The sequence below is a fragment of the Passer montanus genome, unplaced genomic scaffold, assembly GCF_014805655.1.
Source record: "Passer montanus isolate IOZ18808 unplaced genomic scaffold, ASM1480565v1 scaffold31, whole genome shotgun sequence".
NCBI classification, from domain to species: Eukaryota; Metazoa; Chordata; class Aves; order Passeriformes; family Passeridae; genus Passer; species Passer montanus.
In genome coordinates, this window is record NW_024367819.1 from 10575773 (window position 1) to 10598364 (window position 22592).

A 22592-nucleotide genomic window follows, 5' to 3' on the forward strand; every position below is an offset into this window, starting at 1 on the left:
TGTTGTGACAAGCCAAATTAACCTTTTTAATGTATAAAGGGTGCACTGTATTCCATAAGGCTTCATATTAAAGAGGTTATTAGTGTACTAGCCGCGTCTGCCTCCCAGTTATCTTAAGTAAATTTAACCAGTTTTCATAAATCATGCTTGACAATAAACCTAAGCCTGCAGGTTGCTGCTGGAAGTATTCTCAAGTACTTTTTTAATGACCTAGTTTGTTTTTCTCATATTTTTGTTTCCTTTTTCTTCAAAAAGAATGTCAAAATGCTGTTTAATGGGAATGCTAAAGGAAAATAAGATAAAAATTCAGACTGTGATCAATATAATTCTCAATAAATATATTATGATGCTAGGTACTTCAGACAAGGCTACAGTCTTCAGCCTGTACTTCTATAAAATAAGTGAACATTTAATGGATGAAAACACCTTGTGTATTGTGCTTGCAGAAAAACATGTGAATTTTTTTGGTAGTAATTGGCTGCCTCATCCAAAACAAATCTTTGAAGCTTCTATGAAATTAGCTCATGCCATTTTATTGGACTACACTGCCAAATAGCTGAAATTGTAGAACCAGTGACTTAGAAGTTATTTGCCGCAATATGATTTTGGGTGAGCAGTGGTGAGGGAAGTTCACTTTGAGATCAGAGAATTTGATTTTAAGTGGCCAATATTGCAGAGCTGCTGCTATAATCCCCTGCTGTACAATGATAAAATATTTAAAAAAAAATAAAATTAGTGTTTTATGCTTTGCAAGCTGACTCAGAAGACTGTTTATTGAGGCTTGATTTGTTCATGTTGCTTTATCCCATTATGCTTTTTTAAAATCAGGAATTCAGGTTGCCTATTTAAAAAGATGAAATTATGTCCTTGAAAAATAAATAAAACCCTAAAGATTTACAGGCTTTGTCTGCATGTGCATATGGGTCAGAGTGAGTGAGCTTATGAAAGTGCTTTATCATTAGAATGGATTGGTATAATATCAGAACTCTGACAAGCTACTCAGGACCCAAAGCACTTAGGAACCATTAAATCCCAACAGCAACCACCCTGGTAGAAGCGCCATAGCACAATGGGATGTCCATATTTGATATGAAAACAGGTATCTTTAATTTCTTCATGAGAATAGGAGTGGAAGGTTTCTAAGGTGCCCAATTAGAACAAAACCCAGTCAATTTTACAAAGCAAAGTGTGAGAGAAGTAGTGAACGTGAAGGGAAAAAGAAGGCAGATGCAGGAAATTTGGGTAGAAATGGAAATATGCCATCATTGAAGTAGCTTGTTTAATTTCAGCACCTCAGGATGGAAGAAAATGAGCATTCAAGGAACAGCCAAGGATCTCTGAGTCGTAGTCTGAAACCACTCAAGAGAACATTTCTGTAGCACTTAATTGGAAAAAGTAGAAGGGAAAGTATGGCAGTCACGTGAACAGGGCTTTTAGCTTTTTTCTTTTATTTTTGTTGCTGTGTCTGGACCTGTAGATCGCTGATATTATTACTGATTGATTTGCTTTGGGTTTTATTTTTGTTTTTATAAACTAATGTCACTGTCTCAACCACCACAAGTCCTTAAAAAATGATGAAGTGTACTCAAGGAAGTTAAAGGATTTGGGAAAGTAGATAGTTCCGATCCTTGCAGTGTAAGGGAGTCAAGTCAAAAAATGTGGTTTGCATGAAATTGTAAAAAGAGCACTTTTTCCTGCTGAGGAAGGGTGTCAAGCAGTTGAATTAATAAAACAGTCCTGCAGTTTGCTTTGACCAACAGAAGCATAAAAGCACAAGACTCACCGTGGTGAGACTGAAAAGCGATAGCCTAGCTGAATGCTCAGATAGGGGAGCTTCTTCAAGTCTTAGCTGTGTAACACTAATTAAATGTCACTTTTTTCTGATTAAAATATGAAAGATTATATTAGTTTAATAGATGAATACAGTAAATAAGGTTTGCTTCAGACTGATGGTTGAGTAAATTCAGTTAACAGTGTTTTTCTTTTTTTAAATTACTTCATATGCATCTCAGGAGACCCAATTTAATTCAGGCAAATAGCAAACAATGTCTGTCTACCAATCCTTTATGGGTAAAGAAGGTCAAAATCTAATTGAGTGCCAGTGTACCAGGTTCTGTCTCAGAGGATATTTTCCCTTTCTTTAACTTGTGGCATTCATAATGTATGCAAGTTTTAACAAAAGTATTTTGAAGATTTTTGGTTTATTCATTTATTTATTTATCAAAATAAATCACTAAACTAAGAGTCTGGACAGAAAAGGTCAATTATTCATTAATAAAGAAAGAATCCTTGAATTCATAATTCATAAAGAAATATCTCTTAACACCTCTGGATTTGGAATCAAACACAGCTGAGGATTTTAACAATACTTCTCTTGTGTGATTCTTGTTAGGCAAGTTTCATTTTATTTCAGCTGGAAATTTCTCTGACTGTGAAAGCAAGTTCTTCACCCTGAACAATAAACTAGAATTAAGCTCAAAGTTATAAAATCAGCTGAATATATAAAATACTCAACAGTAAAACTGGGAAGATGATAATCATACTTTTAAGGGACTATTCCTCAGCCCAAGTCAAAAGAAGGGCTTTGGCCAACGTTTGAGCAGATTGCTTCAGGCCCTCTTTTTATTTTCATGCAGTAATAGAATGATGTGACCAAAAATAAACAGTAGGTCTGAACATTAACTTAAAGTATCACAAATTCAGTGGGGGTGGAAGGGTGATGGTATTAGTGGACAGGATGTCAAAATTCACTAATTACCTCTTTGAATATGGCTGCATATTAAATTTCTGTGCAGATTTTTTTTCTTCTGGAAAGAAAGAACTTATTTCTCTGGTTTGGTTCAGTCATGACCATGGATGATAAATTTTGCCCATGGCAGTGAAAGACATATAACATGATTTTCAGGAAAGGAATTAGGTGCCTTTTGAGCTTGCTTGTCCTTGTGAAATTTGAATCACTGAGGTCTGAAATCACATAAATTTGGAAGCAGAATCAAACTGTTCCTGGAACTGCTCAACTTCTAGATCTGTTTCAAAGCAATTTAGGTAAGGATATTGTTTTCCTGGTCTTTTCCTAGTAAGTAGTAAAGCTGACACTTTCTTTGATTCAGTTTAATATGATCTAATCTTTTTATGTCAGCACTTTCAATTTTTCTTTCTTAAGAATAGGGAGATCAAAGCTAGCAGCAAAAAGATCTTACTTAAAGTGATTGAGAGCTGACTAGCTCAGACCAACAACAGCTAAGGAGAAAATGCTTCCTGGGCTGTGTATTAGATCCTTACATTACAAATAGAACTGATGCTGTTGCAGGTGCAATACGAGTGGGCAGCAGGTACAGAGCAGAAATCACAGCTGTCTCATTCTTGCCCAGAAAGCAGACATCTGCTGCTATCAATGGGCCAAGTTCTGCTGAATGTTTTAGCAGATGACTTCTCCATGCTGAATAATGATATGGGTCACTGAAACAAATCAAAGCATCTTTCTTCTTTATTAAATTTTTCTATCACATACTAATGTTGTTCCAGCAGTGCTCTCATGCTTATTGCTACATGGAGCTATGTGCTGGGATAAATTCTGACTCCTTTCACAATGGCCCTGTAAAAGCCATGATCAGAGTCTGCACTGTAGAGGTATATGCACATCTTTAGTTTAGGCTGGTTCATATCTGCTTTCTGGTGGAGAGAGGGGAACTATAAGCTATATAAGCAAAAGCCAATAGGTGAGATTTCCATGTGCATCTGATTTACTCCAGCTATAGAACACCACACACACATAATTTTGTTGCCTGTGCATGCCATGGGCAATTTAAAGAAGTGCCTAGAGGTTAACAGGCTATGAGGTGCCCATCAGAAAAATGCAGGATCCTCTAACGTTCAACAGTATAAGGTAAGATCAATCAGGAATCTTTTAACCCACTTTTTTAGGCAGTAAATGCTGGTTAATAGCAAAGTGTAATGCTGAGAATGTAATTTGAGAAAAATATCAGAAACACTTTTGTCCTTAGCGTGTGCTGAAACAGGGAAATACAAACTTTATTCCATATATCATTTTTACATCATCCTTAATTCCTGTTCTACTTACGTTACTATATGCACTAACCACACCCCCAAAAAACTTCGGTGCTTCCCTCAGACTAAAATATTTTGAAAAGTGATTCAACTTCTACAAAATGTGAAGGCTTGTGGAGTTTTTTAACTTAGATTTTATTGAGAACTGGTCCTTAAGACTTACATAATTATAGCTGAGTGCGTGACTGAAGCAGCACATGACATTCATGCTGAACATAATGGAATATGCATGTAACGCTCTAGCTGAGGAGTTGTAGTCACCTGATACTTTGTAGCTAATGATAATTGTCTAATAAGAAGAACCCGAAATTGTTTTCTTAGAAGTCTGCTATCATAAATAATTCTGTTAGCAAAGTGTGAATACAAAACAGATTGAATCTAGCTAAAAGAGTATTCTCAGTATGTGAAAGTTAAGAATCAAGGTCATACACAGCGTGATGAAGTGTTGTATTGTTGGGGGTTATTTTCTCTTTCAAAGTTATCTAAGTGATTAGAAGTGGCACATGTCAGTGGCCAGCAACACGCTGAAAATTCTTATTTGTGGCCCAGAGCTGAGGCTGTTTACATGCTTATCAATTAGTAGACTCTTTTTTTTTTTTTACTACCAGCATGTTGTAGACAAAATGGCAATTCAATTTAATGCATAAAATTATATTCTGGGATCTTTGCAAACTGTGCAATTAAAAATAGATTTTCTGGGTGTCCAGCAACTGGGTAAAATAGAAGTATTTAAGTATTTACACATATAAAATGTTAAGTACATTTTGAGAAGAGTCTTTGCAGAAATGTTTGAGAATATTAAGTTTTTCTTTGCATATACTGTATAGATTTCTACTTAAAATCTAAGTGAAAATAAAGGTGTCCATAATTACATGCTTCTAATGCTGAAATGGATAGATTTAGCTTTAACCCATAACCTTGAGCTGAGAAGAGTGGGAGCACTGACGATCTGCTGTGTCTGAACTCAGGGATGAAGACTGACAACAGACTCTGTAACTCTGCACCTGGAGGGTTGGTGTCTCTACAAAGTGTGAAGAGCCCTCTTTTTAACCACTTCAAGGTATTGACTGCAAGAAGAACTGAAAACTTTCTTGTTGCAAGCCTTGCTTCCTTATAAATACCTGTTACTGCACATACATACATCCCATCTATATGTAGCAGAGAAACTGCCATGACCTTTCAGGAAGGATGAGACTTTTATCTGTACCAAGGTTCCATTTGCTATGAATTTGCTCAAGATTATTCTTCTTTTAGTAGATTTAAGTGATTTTAGTTATCAACCAGTGTTTTCAGGCTTTAGTTTTTACCCCATGTTGTAAAAGGACAGCTGACTTAATGGTTTTTTGATACTGTGTCTTACACAGGTCTTTAAATAGACCCCATCTGAAAAAGCTTTGGCATCTTAGGAAAATGTTTCCCTTGGTAGATGTTTTGCCTTTTGCTCACTGTATTGGTTGCCAGGTCTTGGATGTGAAAAGCTTCCCCAACATTGTCATTTTAGGGAAGGGTTGGGACTTTTTCTGTTTCACTTCTGCTAAATCATCATCATTTCTGTAAATAAATTTATTACTCTCAGAGAATTCAAAGACACCAATGATGTCTTCTCTCTATTCTGCTCAGTACCAGAATTCACAGTTGCACTTATCTGGCATGTTAGAATTATAGAATGGTTTGGAAGAGATCTTAAATATCATCTAGTTCCAGCTTCCCTGCCATGGACAGGGACACCTTTCACTGGCTCAGAGCCCTATCCAACCTGGCTTTGAACACCTGCAGGGATGGGGCATCTATGCCTTCTTTGGGCAATTTATCCCAGTGCCTCATCACCCTCACCAGTAATCAAAACTTATTCTTTAAGTTTGAAACCATTCCCTCTTGATCCATCATTACAGTTCCTGATGAAGGGTTGCCCCGCTGTAGGCCCTTCCGGTACTGGAAGGTCTCCACACAACTTTTCTCTCCTCCAGGCTGAACAGCCACAGCTTTTTCAGCTTGACTTTGCAGGGAAGATTTTCTAGTCCCCATATAAACTTTGTGGATCTCCTCTGGACTTGCTCCAACAGTTCCATAACTTCCATCAAAGATTACATCAGTAGGTGTCAGGTGAAAAACAGCTGGTTCAGGAAGACCTTAAAGAAAACAGACACTCTACACTTATAAAATATGTGTGTGGGGGGTTTCACACACACATATTAAAGAATGTTTCCTAGCAGCTGTGTTCACAAGAACTGCTTAAAACATTAGATAATAATCAAGAAAGCAACTTTTGATTCTATTTGGACCAACATTCAGTATTCAAGGGTGGGAGTGAGATTTTCTCTATGTGCCTAATCAGTACTGAGGTTTGAACATGCTTCTTCAATAATTTCAGAAAGTTATGGAAGGGTTTTGGCAACTAATTTTCATTGGCTTTACTAATTAGAGTTTTAGTTGGTTTCATGTGCTAGAGAAAAATATCAGCTTGCCTACTACATCCACTGAAGAAGGCTGTACCACTCTCTTCATGTCATTTTGAAAGTAGTGAAAAATGTGGGTGTTTCACAGAGACATCCTTGTTGATACAACCAAGGGTCCAAATAGCAAAATTGTCTCAAAAGCATTGGTCAGGTTTTAGGGCTTTTTCAGTGGGTCCAAACAGAGTTGGGAAATTGATACAATTTTTTTTTTTTCTGTTCAATGTTTGAATCGTCTGATAGAGTATAGTGAGGCTGCAGTTGCCAGTCTCACTTCTGACTGGTGTCCTCAGGTCCACTCTTTCCTTCTGAACTGAATGGGACAGGGAGACGTACAAAATTCTGCAAGGTGACCCCAGTTGCTGAAGTTCCTGCTTCTGTTTCCAAGAAGCATATAAAACAGTTATGACACTAATTTAGATCACAATAATATAAAGCGACAAAAAAGCAGATAGTATGTTTACATGTTGCCCTTTGGCATTAATGAAGCCCAGAATGGGTGCAGCAGTCCAAGTCAATTATGTTATGAAGGCAAAGTCAATGGCAAGAGCTGTCTCAAAGACAATACCTTCCCAGAAAAGCCTCTCTGATTGGTGTAACATGGACAGAGGAATACCTGAGAACAATGGCAGTGTACCAGAGAGCATGAGAAACCAAGGACCTGGCCTTTCATCCAGTTTCTTGCAGCAGAAGCATTTATGTCAACTGGCACCATTGCGAAGATAGCACTGTAACTGAGGATACAACAGAGCTTTTTTCCCATTGTTTGGTTTGGGGGAACAAAAAATCCTTATGTGGACTTTCCATCTATTAAAGTAAGTTCTTTTTATAGGGACATATTGCCTGCAATTGTGGAATTTTATCTACTCAAAAGCATCAACAGCTTTCTTTTACTAAGAATAGCAAATAGTCTTTGATAAGAGACCAGGGAAATACAAGTAATTCTTCTTGGTGTACCTTGTTATTTCTCTTGCTTTTTTTTGAGTGTGCGTGTCTTTTCTTGTTTGTTTATTTTGTTGTGTTTTGATTTGTGGGTTTTTAATGTTTTGTTTGGTTGTTGGTTTTTTTTGTTTTTTTGTTTTTTTTGGGTGGTAACTTGGTGGCAAAATGTTTTGGTTTGTGTAGGATTTGTGTAGAATTTTTTTATCTTCTTTTTTTCATGTGGAAAAGCTAATGACCAGGAGCAGAAGTGGATGAAGAAAATACTTACAGCTCTGAAATTTTTAAATTAAATAGCAGATATTTTAAAATTATCTTAAGCCTATACTTTTCTTTTTTTCAGAACCCTAAATGACATTTAATCACATAGATTATTTTGAGTGTTTTATAATTTTTTACCATACAAATCTTGATCAACTTAGTAGAAGCATTTATTTTGGTGGCAGATATGTTAATGAGTGTTCTAACTTATTTACCTACCTCTGTAGAGATTTTATGTGTTTTGATATAGGTGCTGATAAAGAATTTACTAAATTTAAATAAAACTTTGTTTTCCTCAAACATTGTATTCCATTTCCTTGCCAAAACACAATAAAACAAAATATATGACCTATTATGCAATAGGTAAAAGGAAATATATTTTAATCAGATATGAATAACAGATTAGAAGAATCTTTAATTCACTTTTATCTTGCTTTGATCTGAAACTAAACTCTGAGCAGCCAGAAACATTAAAGACTTAGAGGAAACAAGGATGACTCATTTTCTTGTTTCACATTGAATTGATTTTCTAAAGAAAGGAATATGACTTTGAATTATATTTACCATTTAAAATGTTTTGAGCTGATTTATCAAAAAGTACATTTGTGGCAGATGCTCAAAAGCATCTGCCATTGTACCAGCATTAGACATGTAACAAAACTTTCTCCAGTATTCAATGCTATATTATAGCTTTTCCTTCTACAGAGCAGTTGTCTTAAGTCTTCCTTCAAAGACTTGGGCACATAGCATAGTGAAGGACACAGAATTTTGATTGAACTCATACAAACAAAAAATATTGGCCTCTTGATGTATCCTTAAAGAATATGACAGTTTATTCAGTTTATTTGATATGGATACTTGAAAAAAAATATATATTAAGGCATTGTTGTCTAAGGAAAGCTTGACACAGTAATCTGTAGATATTAAAAAAATAAGAAAATATTTTATTTTAATATCATTCTGATCCATGATATTCCTGTGTGTAGCAAAAATAACTTTAAAAAGTGTCTTTGAAAACTAAGAGAATCAAGGGCTTTGCTGTTCCCCATCTCTAATTTACACAGTGGCAGGAGAATTGTGCTGGTGTAGCAGAAGATTTTGTCTCATTATGCTTTATTGCCGTGAAGACATTTCTAGCTTGCCACTGGCAAAAGTCAGGCTGGAAAAACTAGAAGTACTAGTTTTCTAGGCTCTGCCCATGCCTAGATCACAGAATAATGTTTTCCACAGCAGATTACTTCTACTCCTCAGGAAGCTAATTATCACTCTCTTCTCTTGCTAACTTGGCATTTCAGATTTTAACTTGCTCCATGAGGTGCCTGGAAGCAGCATTGTCTTAGGCCAATTGCAGTTATGGGCAGTAAGTGTGTTGTGCTGTGTTCATGTTTCAGATCCAAACTTTATAACTTGTCTTTAAAATAAAAAAAAAAAGGTGAACTTAAAATGTAGAAGTAGTGGTGTTTGGGGAATAGTATGAATTCATTACCTGCTGTCCTGTGCAAATGTAGCAGTGCTGCTTCTCATGTATAATCAAGTAGTTCAGGCTTGTTGCCAGCTCTAGCAGTCTGCAGGGTGGGAAATGTTAATGGTGGCAGCTAGTAGAGGTTGGCTTTTCATTTAAGTGTAGAAACTTCTTTAACTTGTTTGCTTGAAGTTGAGAGTGGCTAGCTTTATGGCTCTGCACCATGATGCAGACAAGTTCCTAAGTACAATGTTCAGACAATATTTTCCCCTTTGGTAATCGGAATGTTTAATTGATGATCACAACTTGGGTCTATGCCATCAACATTAAAAAGTGTTCAAAAGCAATTGTAGGGATGCACATATTTGTACTTGCCTCAAATCTGAGTGTTGCTTTGTCTGCAAAGGATAAACCATAATAATCTGAGCAATGGGAAGAACCTCACAACAATTTGTATTACTTAGCAGCTTGCCAAGTGAAGGCTTATATTTCAAATTATTGCAAAAATAAATTCAGTCTTGGTCCTTTCCTATCAAGTTGCTTTGATTGCTCGCGATGGGAAAGGAAATAATGAGGAAAACATTCTTGTTAGAACTGTATAAAATTGTGCAGGGTTTTCTGGAGCACTAGAGGGAGCAAGAAGGTAAAAGTTCTTGAAAATGCAACTGCTTACTTGGAGGTTGAATCTTAGAAATGAAGTCTACCCTACCATGCAGGTAAATAAAACTAATACACCAGTAAAAATCCTCCAAAAAACACAAACCATAATCAAAACAGAAGTGATACCTTAAATTGGTTTTTGCAGTTTTGTTTGCTTGTAGTGTTTTGTCCTATTATTGTTTTTCACTCTCACATACACACGCTAACAACATTCTTCTCCTCCTCCCCACCCCCCTTCCCTTTTTGTTTATTATTTTGAGGGGATGCTTTTGTTTTCATATCTCTGAATGCTGAGTGTGTGTTGATCTAGGCTACTGCTAAGGGCTGGCTCTGACAGAACCAGAAGTCCTTGTTTCTCCTCATCAGAGACCCCTGTAGGCAAATGTTAACCTGCCAAGAGCATGTGCATTCCAAGGAGGATTTGCAAATGAACTAGTTGTTTTCCATGATAAATATTTCCTGACCTAAATCTTTCTTTCCTAAGGAAAAAAAAAAAAAAAACAAAACAGAAAAGAAAATGAAAAAAAGAAATTATATGCAATAAATACTATTGCAGATGAGAATATATTCTCCCTAGTGTCCCCTCTGCCCACTCATGTTAACTATTTCTAGAATAAAAAAATAAATTCTGGTGAGCACTGCATTTCATTTTGGTTATTCACAGAACTGAGCCCGAGCCAATAAATTGATGTTTTACCCAAGTGGCTTAGCTCACATGCATGTTTGTCTCAATTATAATCTGCCAGCAGCTTTGGAAAATCAAAGATATTTGGGGGAATATTCTCATCTTAGTGTGTTGGATATTACTGGCTGACTCCTCCTGGGATTTGTGAACAACAATGCCAGTACAATGAATTTGAAATACAATTCTACAGTGCTGAAAAAGCCTGTTTTTCATGAGGCACCACAAGCATCATGGTGGTAAATAATTTAAATGCTCTTTTTCCTTTTCCTTTTCTCATTTGTGTTTCTTGGAAACTTTAAGCACTACTTTGGATAAATGAATAGCAGGATAAGTTTGGAGGAGCTTGGCCTAGGACATCTGCCAACTCATGCACAGTGTGAGGACAGTGTGAGGTGACACCTGTCCCCAAGGCTTAGGGGGAGCTGTGGATGGGCAGGTGGCCACAGCCCGTGCTAGAGGAATGCTCTCAGAGGCAGAGCATGTGTAGCAGGAGGTTCCCAATAGAGAGAGCTGGACTTCTGTCTCTCCCAGCTTGCCAAGAGATGCTTTGTTTGCACTTTATAACACTCAGCAAGATGTCAGCAAGAGGCAGGACAAATTCCAATATGCAGTTGCCTCTTCTGAAGGTGAAGTGGGAAGAAACTCAGTGCCTGCTTTCTTTCACCTGGTTTATGTACACAGGCGTAGCCACTTCAAGACTTCCCTGTTGACTCTTTTGGCCTTCACCTTGCAATATTTCTTCTAAATATACCAACAAGGTGTCAGGCAGCAGTGGCACCTCCCAACCACAGGTACAATGGTGGCATGAGAAATCAGTGTGCAGTGAGATGTAGAGATTTCTTTAATAGTTCCCTCTTGCATGTAGATATCACATTTTACTTCAATATTTGTGCACCTTTTGTAGTTTTGTTATAATATCTTCTGCCTTGCAATTATATTCTCCCTTGACAATTAAAGAAGTGCCAACCCTTTGTATAAAATTCAGTTTATTTCTTTATTATATTTGCTGATATCTTTCTTACACCCCAGTTTTCTTTGCTTTTGTTGTTACAACAAATAAAAATAGGTCCTTTTATACCAGTTCTCTGATTTTACTGTAGCTCACCCCATGAAGTGAGCAGTGATACACTGAATAGGGTTCAGGCATGTGCTCAGTGACTCCTGCTGCAGGGTGAGAGCTGCTAGAGTGACCATCCCTGTAAACAGAGCTCTTCCCTTGAACTGGAAATTCAGTCTACAGGACTTTTCCTGATGCCAAAACTTTTGGTGGGCGTCCTTAATAACTCCTCTAGTAGCACTTCAATATTTATTTATTTTTTAGTATCCTTATTTAAGAAAACAAAACTTTATTCCAAAATCAAATCTGTGGTATCTGTGGCAGGTTAGGTGTCAAGAAGGCTTTTGAAGCTTAATTTGAGGCTTAAACAGTTCTGGAATTAGGGTTGTTTTTCTTGAGAAGATAAGGCAAGAATAATTAAAGTTGCTACTTATCCAAAGTGCATTACAGTTAACACATTAGAAAAAAAAAAAAAGTTTTGTACAGAAGCATATTCCTCTGTAGTGTATCTAGCAATACAACACTGCATCTAAAGATTAGCTTACTGTTGTGGTTTAGGAACTGTATTCTCCTATTCAGTGGTCCCACTGAAGCCACTTTAAACCACGCACTGCTTGCTCATTCTGCCCCATCCCTCTCACCTCATGCCTCCACTCCACTCCCTTGTGGCAGGCTGGAGAGGAGAACAGGGGGTGCAAAAAGGTAAGAGCAATTTACTGGAAACAACAATGAGATAAGAAAATTAACAGTAACAGCAATGAACAGAAAATGAACAGTAACTCACGACTGAGTGTATAAGAAAAGAAATATTACTTCTCACTCTGTAGAAACCACCGGCAGTACCTGACCACTCACTCTGCCACGCTGTCCTGAATCAAAGTGACCTTTCCCCCCTTCCCACAAAATGAGTGAGGGAGGATGGAACAACCCCTGTGTCCTTGCCATGCCCCCATCCTGGTTACTGCAAAAAATTAATCCTCTTGTGGCCTAAACCAGGACACTTAGTCACTTCATATCCCAGTTCAGGAAAATGTCTCTTCTGAAGACAGCACTGAAAGAAATTATTGAATAATAATCTTAAATCTCACTGAGATCAATGAGAATTTCATGCATGCCTGGAGTTTAACATGTAGTTAAAATGTTTCAGCAAATGAGGAAGGCTTTAGTCCATCTTTGCATGGTTATCTAGCTGGATGCAAATTCTAGAGACATTAAGTCCCATCCTTTGTCTCCTTCTGAAGCCAAATTCTCCTCAGAGTGAGACCCAGGTCCATAGGCTGTGAGCTGGTTTTTAGATTGTTCTGATCATGTTCCAAATTCTCCTCAGAGTGAGACCAAAGCCGCCCCAGGTCCATAGGCTGTGAGCTGGTTTTTAGATTGTTCTGATCATGTTATTTAGTTTCTTTAGGTCAGATCTCAGCTTTCACCCCAAACCCATAGTAATTTTTTTGAGTCAGAGAAAGCCATAGGCTAAGGAAGCTGTCTGACTGTCCCTTGATTAGGAGTAAAGGATCAGCCAAGCTGGTGAGCTCTCTCAATCTTGAATTACCTTCTGTGTTCAAATGACCAGCTTAACATAGGCTCTGAACGTGTGTTTAACTTTTCTGCTGTTTTTTGGGGGGGGTTTTTTGCTGCTTTCCATTATTTCTGGAATGAAAGGCAGCAATCTTGATGCAGCTAAAATGATAAGAATTTTCATTTGCAATATTTTTGGTTTCTTTTCCATTTTGTGAAGGTTTCTGGAATTCCAACTATTCTAGGAGACAGCTTCTACAAATACTTGTATACTGCATATCTTTTTGCTATAAAATATATCTTAGCTTCCCAGCAGTTTTCCAAATGAAATGGTTAAATTCATTGGATGAGAAGCCTTAGATGAAATAGGTCTCAATATTTGTGTATTATCCAGGGTAATAATGAATGGCACCCTATTTGAATATACTTACAGACTCTCATACTTTTTTCAAAGCCAGAGAATATATTTTCTTTATGTGTTTTCATTATAATTTTAATTGCATATTTTTTCATAAGTGTAGGGCTTTTAAAATTATATATTTTTATATATGAAAAAAAGAACTACATTTTACTTTCATATGTTCCGATTATAAAAGAAAAACAGAAAAGTTTTCAGTTATCCTGAAACCAGCTCATAGCTGCTAACTCTGGAGTAATTCTGCATTTACATAAAGTTGGAGACTGGAAAAGCCTGAAAATAAAAGTTATGGGAAGAATAATTTTTTTTATTTCTTGGAAGTCGTGGAAATTGCTCACGTGCCCTCAATTTATTGCTTCCCTGCTTGGGCTAAGAAGCCACAGAAGCAATAAGTGAAATGGATCTACTGGGTAAATAACATCTTGATTTTTGTAATCCTTTTATGTACTTACAGAGCAATGATTAAGTGAATGTGGTTTCTTCAAATTGGGCAGTGTTTTAGCTCATCATATTCGTACTCCAGATATGCTGCTGTTTTGATAATTATGCATCTATTGTCAGAGACAATCTCCACTTGTATAAAAGCTGCAGGTGTTTAGCACTTTTTAAAATCAGGCAATTCATCTGTGGTCAAAAAATGTACATTCTCAGCCTTTTTACCGCTATGCGATATTGAATAAAGTTTTGCAACAAACTTCAAAGATCCAGCCCAGTGCCCTTTCTTTTCCCTTATTGAAAGAGAAAGGAATAGCTCTTGATTTATTTTGTATGCGTATAGGTAGCTGTAGACAGGATTAGCTTAGTTCTGCTTGAATATTTGCTGTCAGAAGTAGTGCCTTCTTGGGGCAGTTGCTTTTGACAAGCTGGAAAACAGATACCTTTTTACTTAAGGAAGATCCTCAAGGCAAGTATTCTAGGTGCTCTCTTGTTTGAGGCAATAGCTGGGCATGTCTTCAAAAATTTTTACTTTACTTGCTGTCCCTCTTTTTGATATATGAAGGCAGTGAATGGAAGTGAGTGAGAGGCTGAGATGTGCAGCACGAAGCACCCTGGAGAGAGAGCTTTGCTTCTTATTTGAAATGCAGAGACCTCTCTGGTCAGCTGAGCTCATGGAAATTAAATGCATGGCTCATCTGTACCAGTCACAGGATAATGTGGGCTGTAGTGTTTAAGCTGTTCACAAGGTGTCAAAAGAACATTTTGTCTGTGCAATACCCACATTATAAAGCATGGAACTACCTTGGCTTTCAGCTGCTGTGTCAGCCATTACTGCAGATTTGTACTATTTATCATAAGAAACAGTCGAGCTTTGGGGTTATTTGGATCACACTTCAGGTGTTTTATATATTTTTTTTAGCCTCTAAGCTCTGCCAGCATGCACAAGTGGAATGAGATAGTCAAGGCCCAAGTGCAAATGGACATACCCCGGTGAAAAGCTTCTGCAAAGTGGGAGTGAAGTGTTTCAGCTGCACAAAGAATAGCTTTACCTCCCCAGCTGGACCTCTGAGTGAGTCGGGTCTGGGTGCTGTGTTTTTCCAGTAGTTATGAAGATTAGTAGGTGTAGGCAGGGATTTTGATATATTATACTTACTTTTGCTGTTGTGTAATAGCCTATTATTTATCTAGTGGCAACACAATTCCATGAAATTGCTGGTAATGTATATTATATTTTGTATTTTCTCTCTCTCATGATGGTACACCTACAACGAAAGCATTGATAAATATTTTGTAAACAATATGTACCAATTACCTTGACAAAAAAGTCAACTAGCAATTTTTCTTGAACTCTGATTTTGACATCACAGACATCACAGTCTGAAGTGCTTTTACTAAAATAAAAGTTTCAATTCTACCAGGATTGTTAGTAGTTATTTCCCCCCACTTTTGCTAATATCTTTGATCTGTTAATGTTCATCACAAAGTTACAAAGCCTCATCAAGTTAGCATAACATAACATTAAACCATCAGCGGGAAACTTCAAAATTTGAGTTTACTTTAATGATTGCAATGAAAATGAGAACCCAGAGTGTGAGGGTTTTTTGAAATATTTTCATGCATTATTTTAAAAAACAGGCTTCTCAAAAAAGAAGATGCCTGGAATCTTAATTTTATAGTTGAAGGCAAAAGTTTGCTTTGCATATAGTTGATTAGCAGCCTATCTGTGACTGAAAAAGGATGTCTTTTATAAATTTGCAGAAAAGAAGTGATAGTATTGCTGCTTGTAGATAGCTTACAGTGACATCAGTGTTTTTGGAATGTGATTTTGTGCTTGTTTTTACTATAGTTTGTAGTGGACAGTCCTCCAATAGAAAGTGAAAACATTTTTTTTTTTTTTCCCCCAGTGGTTTAATAAATCAAATCAGGATTCCCAATAGCCTCTTTTTTCCTCTCTCCAGTTATTCTAGCAAGGGTGGGAGTAGTTATACTGAAGGGTTGTGAGTAACTAGAAGAGTAAATCCAAATCCTTCCAGATTATTCACCCAGCATATCAGTACAAATTTCAACAAAAATCCTTTGTGGGCCTCACTGACCAGTAGTGATGCATTTGCATCTACTGCAATGAAATGTGGGACTTAATTAAAGCTAAACTGGGCATCTTGAATTTTGATGATCAAGTACATGCTCATGTATCAACTTGCTGCCTACAGAATGTGCCCAGAAAAAGGTTTTCAGATGGGCTGGAGTGACGAATTTGATAATCACTCCCTGATGTTGATGACGTCAAGGATCACATTCTGAAGATATTAACCACAGATTTCAGTCAGCCTTAAAAAGGCTACAGAGACAGGGAGTGCTCAGATTAGAAGACCAGATTCCTGGCTCTCCTCCTGTATTCTTTCTCTAGTTCACTACTGTACCTGTGAGGGATTTGCACAATTAGGGATTTTGGTGCATTTCGGCATCAAAAGGTATGAAGAGATGAAGAATTCAGGTCTACAAAGGAGAGATGAATATGGACTTCCCCTTACTTCTTATTTCTTGCCTGTGCTTATAGTTTTAGAGATTAAAAAAATTACTTCTTACCTGTAAAAGATACATTGATCCCTCTGTTAAATAATCTGCAATAGTTATGGACATGATTCTTTTTTGTGTTTCCTATGTGAATTAGTTGGAAAAAGGACATGAGCTGTTACTTTGCTTTTATTACCTTTATTTCAGAGAATTGTCATCCTCATGCCTAAATGTGTCTTGAAACAAAAATACTTTCCTGGGATTAGCAGTGTTTTGATAAACTTCTACAATATTGTGGGAATATTCAGATGGGTTAATTGCCTCCAACTAAAACACCTGCATTCTGACTACCTACATACTCCATCCCAGCACCTAACTTTTCTTTTCAAACCTTAGATTTCAGATCTTAGAATCTGAAATGTGCCAAAGTTACTCAACAATGTATGGCGTGGAAATCCCCCATGATTTTTTATTTTGTAACAACTACCTGGAATTTGTGAAACTTCACCATCTGTTTAACACTTATGCTGTGTAGATGAGGAAGATATTTTTGTTGCATCTCTAAAATCTTTGTCAAGGATATGATATAGACATAGTCAAGGAGCAACTAAGTGAATTGCATTGCAACACACCACATAGAAAACACCCTGATCTCGGAGATGATTAAATGAACTATTCTAATTTTAAGAGTTTTTTTCTTGTTGTTATTGTAAAATAAAAGAAACTTTAGAAGTACAATTTGAACTTATTATAAGATAATTTTATTGATCATAATTTCAAGACAGAATAATTGAAAAAATACAGAGATGAATTGAAGAAAGGTGGAGTGGGAGTTTGAAAGAGCTTTTTGGGATAAACCATTACAATTTCAATTTTAAAAGTTATCTGTTTCTGTAGTAAACAGAATATTGTGAACTTTTGTATAGGAGTTTATATATGGAAGTGATTTGAAAATAAATAAGGGAATAAACTTTTGAAAGACTAAAAATGAAACCATCCCAGCATATGAAAGAAAAAATGCAGGATAATACCAAAAAAGATCCAATAACATGAAGATAGTTGCTAGATATGAAATTGCTTTCCCTGTCAAAGTGTTTTTCAAGTATCTTGCCTCCATAATGGGAGAAGATGACTAAGAAAAGAGTAATTTTTTGTCCTCTCTGAAAAGCACCAATTCTGGCAGGCATGGATACACTCTCTCGTGTCCATTTCAAGAGGGTTATTGCTGTTCTCTATAAGCAAAGTATCTTAAGAGAGATGTCACTCACAAAAATTCCATGAAGCCTGACTGATGCTACATGAGTCCTTGCAGGGTTAAGTCTGATAGCATTGTCCTTCTGTCCTCCAGTGTGTGAGACACACATGAGCAGGGGTGATCCCAGGGACCATCCCTTCTCTTGGGATCTTTGCTGGCTCCACCAGAGTCCAGCTCTGTATGCAGTGGGATGCATCAGGAAGAGCATTGCCCGCAGGTAAAGAGCAATGATCCTGCCCCTCTTCCCAGCCCCTGTGAGCCCACGTCTGGAGTGCTGTGTCCAGTTCTGGGCTCCTCAGTACCAGAGAGACATGGAGACATGGAGTTCGTGGAATCGGTCCAGCAGAGGATTACAAAGATGAATAGGGGACTGAAGCATCTCTTTTGTGAGGAGAGCCTTAGGGAACTTGGGCTGTTCAGTCTCAAGAAGAGATGACTGTGAGGGGATCTCATGAGTGTCTGTCAGTATCTGAAGGGTAGATAGGTCAAGAGGGTGGATCCAGGCTCTGCTCAGTGGTGCCAAGCAATAGGACAGGAGTAACAGGCAGAAACTGATGCACAGGAAGTATCACCTGAAGATAAGGAAGAACTTTTTTACTGTGCAGATGACCGAGCACTGGAGCAGACTGTCCAGAGAGGTTGTGGAGTCTCCTTCACTGGAGATATTCAAGAACTGTCTGGATGCAATTCTGTGCCACGTGTGCTGGGATGACCCTGCTTGAGCAGGGAGATTGGACCACAGCTCTCGCTGTGGTCCTTTCCAACCTAATTCATTCAGTGACTTTTTGTATCTTCCACATTTGAAACAGTTTTATGAATGCAAAGCAAAGCACTGAGGAATTAAAGGGCAGTTCCTTTGTGAGAACAATATCATGCTTGTATGTGTGAATCGAGTTACAGAGATCAAACCTCAAAAAGTTAAGGCTGGAAGCACTGTTCAGGTCTAATGCCTTAAAGCAGTTTTTCTTATAGTAGCTTTATACGTAATTGATTTGCTATCTGTCCTATGCAGGGATCTTGCAGAATAGTTATCAAGGGATTGAGTCATGAAATATTTGGAAAGACAGTTCCTACTCTAATGAGAAACTTAACTTTTGATAAAATTACTGATTTGTGCATGTCAGAAGGAAGACTCAATTTGTCAGCAAGAATCACAGCTGTTAGGATCTCTGTAATGCTTTGATTGTCAAGGGGGCATCCCTGGTAGTGGAAGAAGGAAGGTTTGGGAGGGGGAAGCCTTTCATGTGTGCAAGAGAGAAAACTTTGAAACAGGGTCTATGAAGACGAGACTTGTATGCCTGACTTCTAAAGAATGTCTAATAAATGCCTTCTTGGCTATATTTTCACTGCTCTAACTTTGCTTTATTTTGACTTACAATTCCTCCTATCCTGCTTTGTCTATTCTTCTTTTTCTGCATCCAGTGTTACATTTGCTTTATTGTGTTACATTTGCTTTTATGTGTTACAATTCCTCCTATCCTGCTTTGTCTATTCTTCTTTTTCTGCATCCATATTTCTGGAACTAATTTGTGTTGAAAAAGACCTCAGGACATCTCCAACCCAATCTCCTGATCAAAGCAGAACCAGGTAGATCAGGCCAGGTTGCTTAAGACTGTTTTGGTCAGGACTTGAAAACCTCCAGGGATGAAGTTTGAAGAGCCTCTCTGTACACCTTGCTTTAACATTTGAGTGTTCTCACTGTGAAAAAGCTTTTCCTTATAGGAAGTTTGAGACTTTCTTATTTAAATTTGCGGCTGATGTGTCTTTTCCTTGCACTACACTCTGTCATCAAGAGCTTGGGTTCATTTCCTTGATGACTTCCCTGTTGATACTGGGATATCCTCAATGAAGCCAGGTGGTGGTTTAACACTAACAGGAAATTAAACTCCAAGTAAGCTGCTTCCTATTTCCTTCCTTCTGATATGGGAGGGACAAAAGCAGAGACCATGGGTTGAGGTAAAATTTCACTGAATACAAAAAACAATGGAATAAGAAATGTACAATAACAACAAAAATAATACCAAAAGTTTGCAAAGAGAGATGTTTTATCCCTAGCAAAGTATTCACCTCTGGGAACAAAAATGAGATGGTGTATGGTCCCTGTAGGTCATATCCAGTGGTTTCCCCAGACAAAGAGAATAGGGTGACTGTTCACAAGTGCCACCCCTGCGACAGTAGAGAACAAATGCAGGCTAGCAAGGAGGCTTCCATGGATAGTGTTTCCCACCCCGCTAGCCAAAACCAATGAAAAATCAATAACAAACAAATCCCACAAAAGCTGCTCATCCGATTGGATCCCATTACCTCTCCACTGGGCTCGGGTCTGCACAGGGTCCTCAGCTGCTGTTTCTATTGCTCTGCTGTGCTGGAGGTCAGTCCTGCTGTTGCTGCTTCCCATTCTGCTGCACTCCTTTTGGTCAGTTCAGCTGGGTTCAGCTGGGCTTTCTTCCACTGGGATCCACAGTTTTGGCCAGGTTGGTGCCATCCCCAGCTGTTCCTTTCCCCACGGCAGCGTCCACACAGGAGCTGTCTGTTCAGCACTACAACCAATTCACATTTTCACTGCTTTCCTTTCAGCACCACATCCCATCGCCACAGCCTGGAGCTGTCTGAGTGTGACCAATACCCTGATGTTATTCTATAATATCTTACATCATTGCCAGGACCAGAGAAAAGGATTCTTTATTTTTCAGAAAGAAAGGGTGACCCTTTCCCCTTGAAGAGAAGGCATGGAGGGAAGAGAATCTATCCACCATTATTTTATATTGTTCTGGGATTGGTGAGCATTTTGCATGTAAATCACCCTCTCTTTGTACACTTTTGCTGTCAGTATTGTTGCTGTTACTGTTTGTTCTCTCATCTCATTGCTATTCCCAATAAATTCTCATCTTCACCGGTGATCTTTAACTTTTTTACTTCCAACTGTAGGGCAAATGAAGAGTGAGTGCTAGAGTGGTTCCAGTGGCAGCACTAAGTTGGAAAATACCATTCCTAAACCCTGACAACTTTTTTCTGGCCTTCAGGCTCTATATCATCCATTAACTATGGCACTCTAAGCCTGATCACTTAGACATTTTTTTTCAATCCACTAGTTCACTCTGCTGGTTTGAAAGCAAACTGATGGGAGATATTAAGTTAGAACTATAATTTAATAGGAAAATTAAAATGAAATTCAGTATGACAAAACACTGAAAGAGTCAGAATACAGCTTGACAGGGTGTTGGTAGCAGTCTGATTAAATGGTGGCTGCAGCAATTTTTACATAGAAGACCACCAGGCTGATCAGGTGCCATTTGCACTTAGTAAATCCATACTGCTTGTTTTGAGTCACCTTCTCATTCACAGGCATGAGAATGTATACCTGTAATGATGAAAGTGAACCTGGTCCTTTTGAAACTTGGGTTGGCTTTCCACCAAGTCAGTGAAACTGGATGGCATTTTTGCGCCTATGAAGGGCAGGATACTGAATGTTTCAAGTCACTGGGAGTTTTAATAGCTATTTCAGTGGAAGCAGCTCCTAGCCATAAACTAGAAATAGGTTTGTTTGTTAAGAAAAGGTCTCTCTGAGTTAATCATAGTTTAAGACTGAGTACAGGATTTTTCTTTTTTTCATTGGTTTTTTAGACAGAGCCCATAGGCCAAACAATAATAAAGAAGAATATCTTGCCCTGGGAGATGCTATCACCCAGACACACTTGAATTGAAGTTTGTATGATGTGGAACACATTAAGAACGAACCATAAAGAGCACTCCCTTTAGTGCATAATAGCTAGGTGGATAGCTGTGTCTTGAAACTCAGACTAGGGGATTTTAACTCAGTAGATAGGAGAAAGCTTGAGGGTCAAACCTGACCTAACCCTCAAGATGACTTCAGGAGGAGTCCTGAAAGAATTGTATACATTTACCTTTTCTGTCTTTTTTGTTTTACTGAAATTTTCAGTCCTTGAATAATGAATTTGAGTCTGCATAGCCTAATGTAAGAGCAAAAAGCAGTGTGGCACATCAGCAAGGTAAATACGTGCTTTGTTTTGTTGACTGATAAAGTAATCCTTTCTTTTTGTCATGTATTTTCTTTTTCCCTTGTTGTTTAAATTATATTCTCATATGCTACTTCAAATTACATTTAAACTCTGTGCTTACACATTCCTAAAAAGACATGCTCTCTTTGCTACATAGCCAAAGAGTTTTGTGTAATCTTTAGTGCAAAGAAAAGGGTAAATGCACCCTACACATGCTTATGTATTCCACACCTGGTACAGCTATAAATCACTTGACCAAAAGGATGCTCATTACCAGGAGCAGATCTATGCTACAGATGACTGCACACATCAGGAACATTGATATGGATTTCTACCTGCCTCTTGATCATGTACTGATCTGGTGATATTAGAGAACTTGACATCTTTCCTTATCCTGCCACAGATTCCCCTAATCTAATTTGACACACTCATCTGCAAAGTTTGAGTTAGAGGCGTGGTCACCTCAGAGTGTCTTGCAATCAACATGAAGAGATTAGCACACCCCAGGAATTATTCAGCCCATCTCTGTTTGCCTGTCTGTTGCTAATATACGGAGTTTGGGACAGTTAGGCTCCTACATTGGTGTCTCACTCAAGTAAAGGTGTCTGTCCATGTTTTCATCCACTCTTGGGCAAACATTGTTGCAAATAGAGTGTTACAAATTATTTCACCCATTTTCAGACCCGTGAAAGATTTGGGATTTTTTTTTTCCACTCCTTTTAATATGTTCTTGAAAGAAGTGTGGTGGGTGGAGTTATATTTTGACAGGCAAAAGTTTCATTGAGAACTTTAAATTTTCTGTTATTTTAATGAACTTCTGGATGGAAATCATTCAATACTCAAAAATT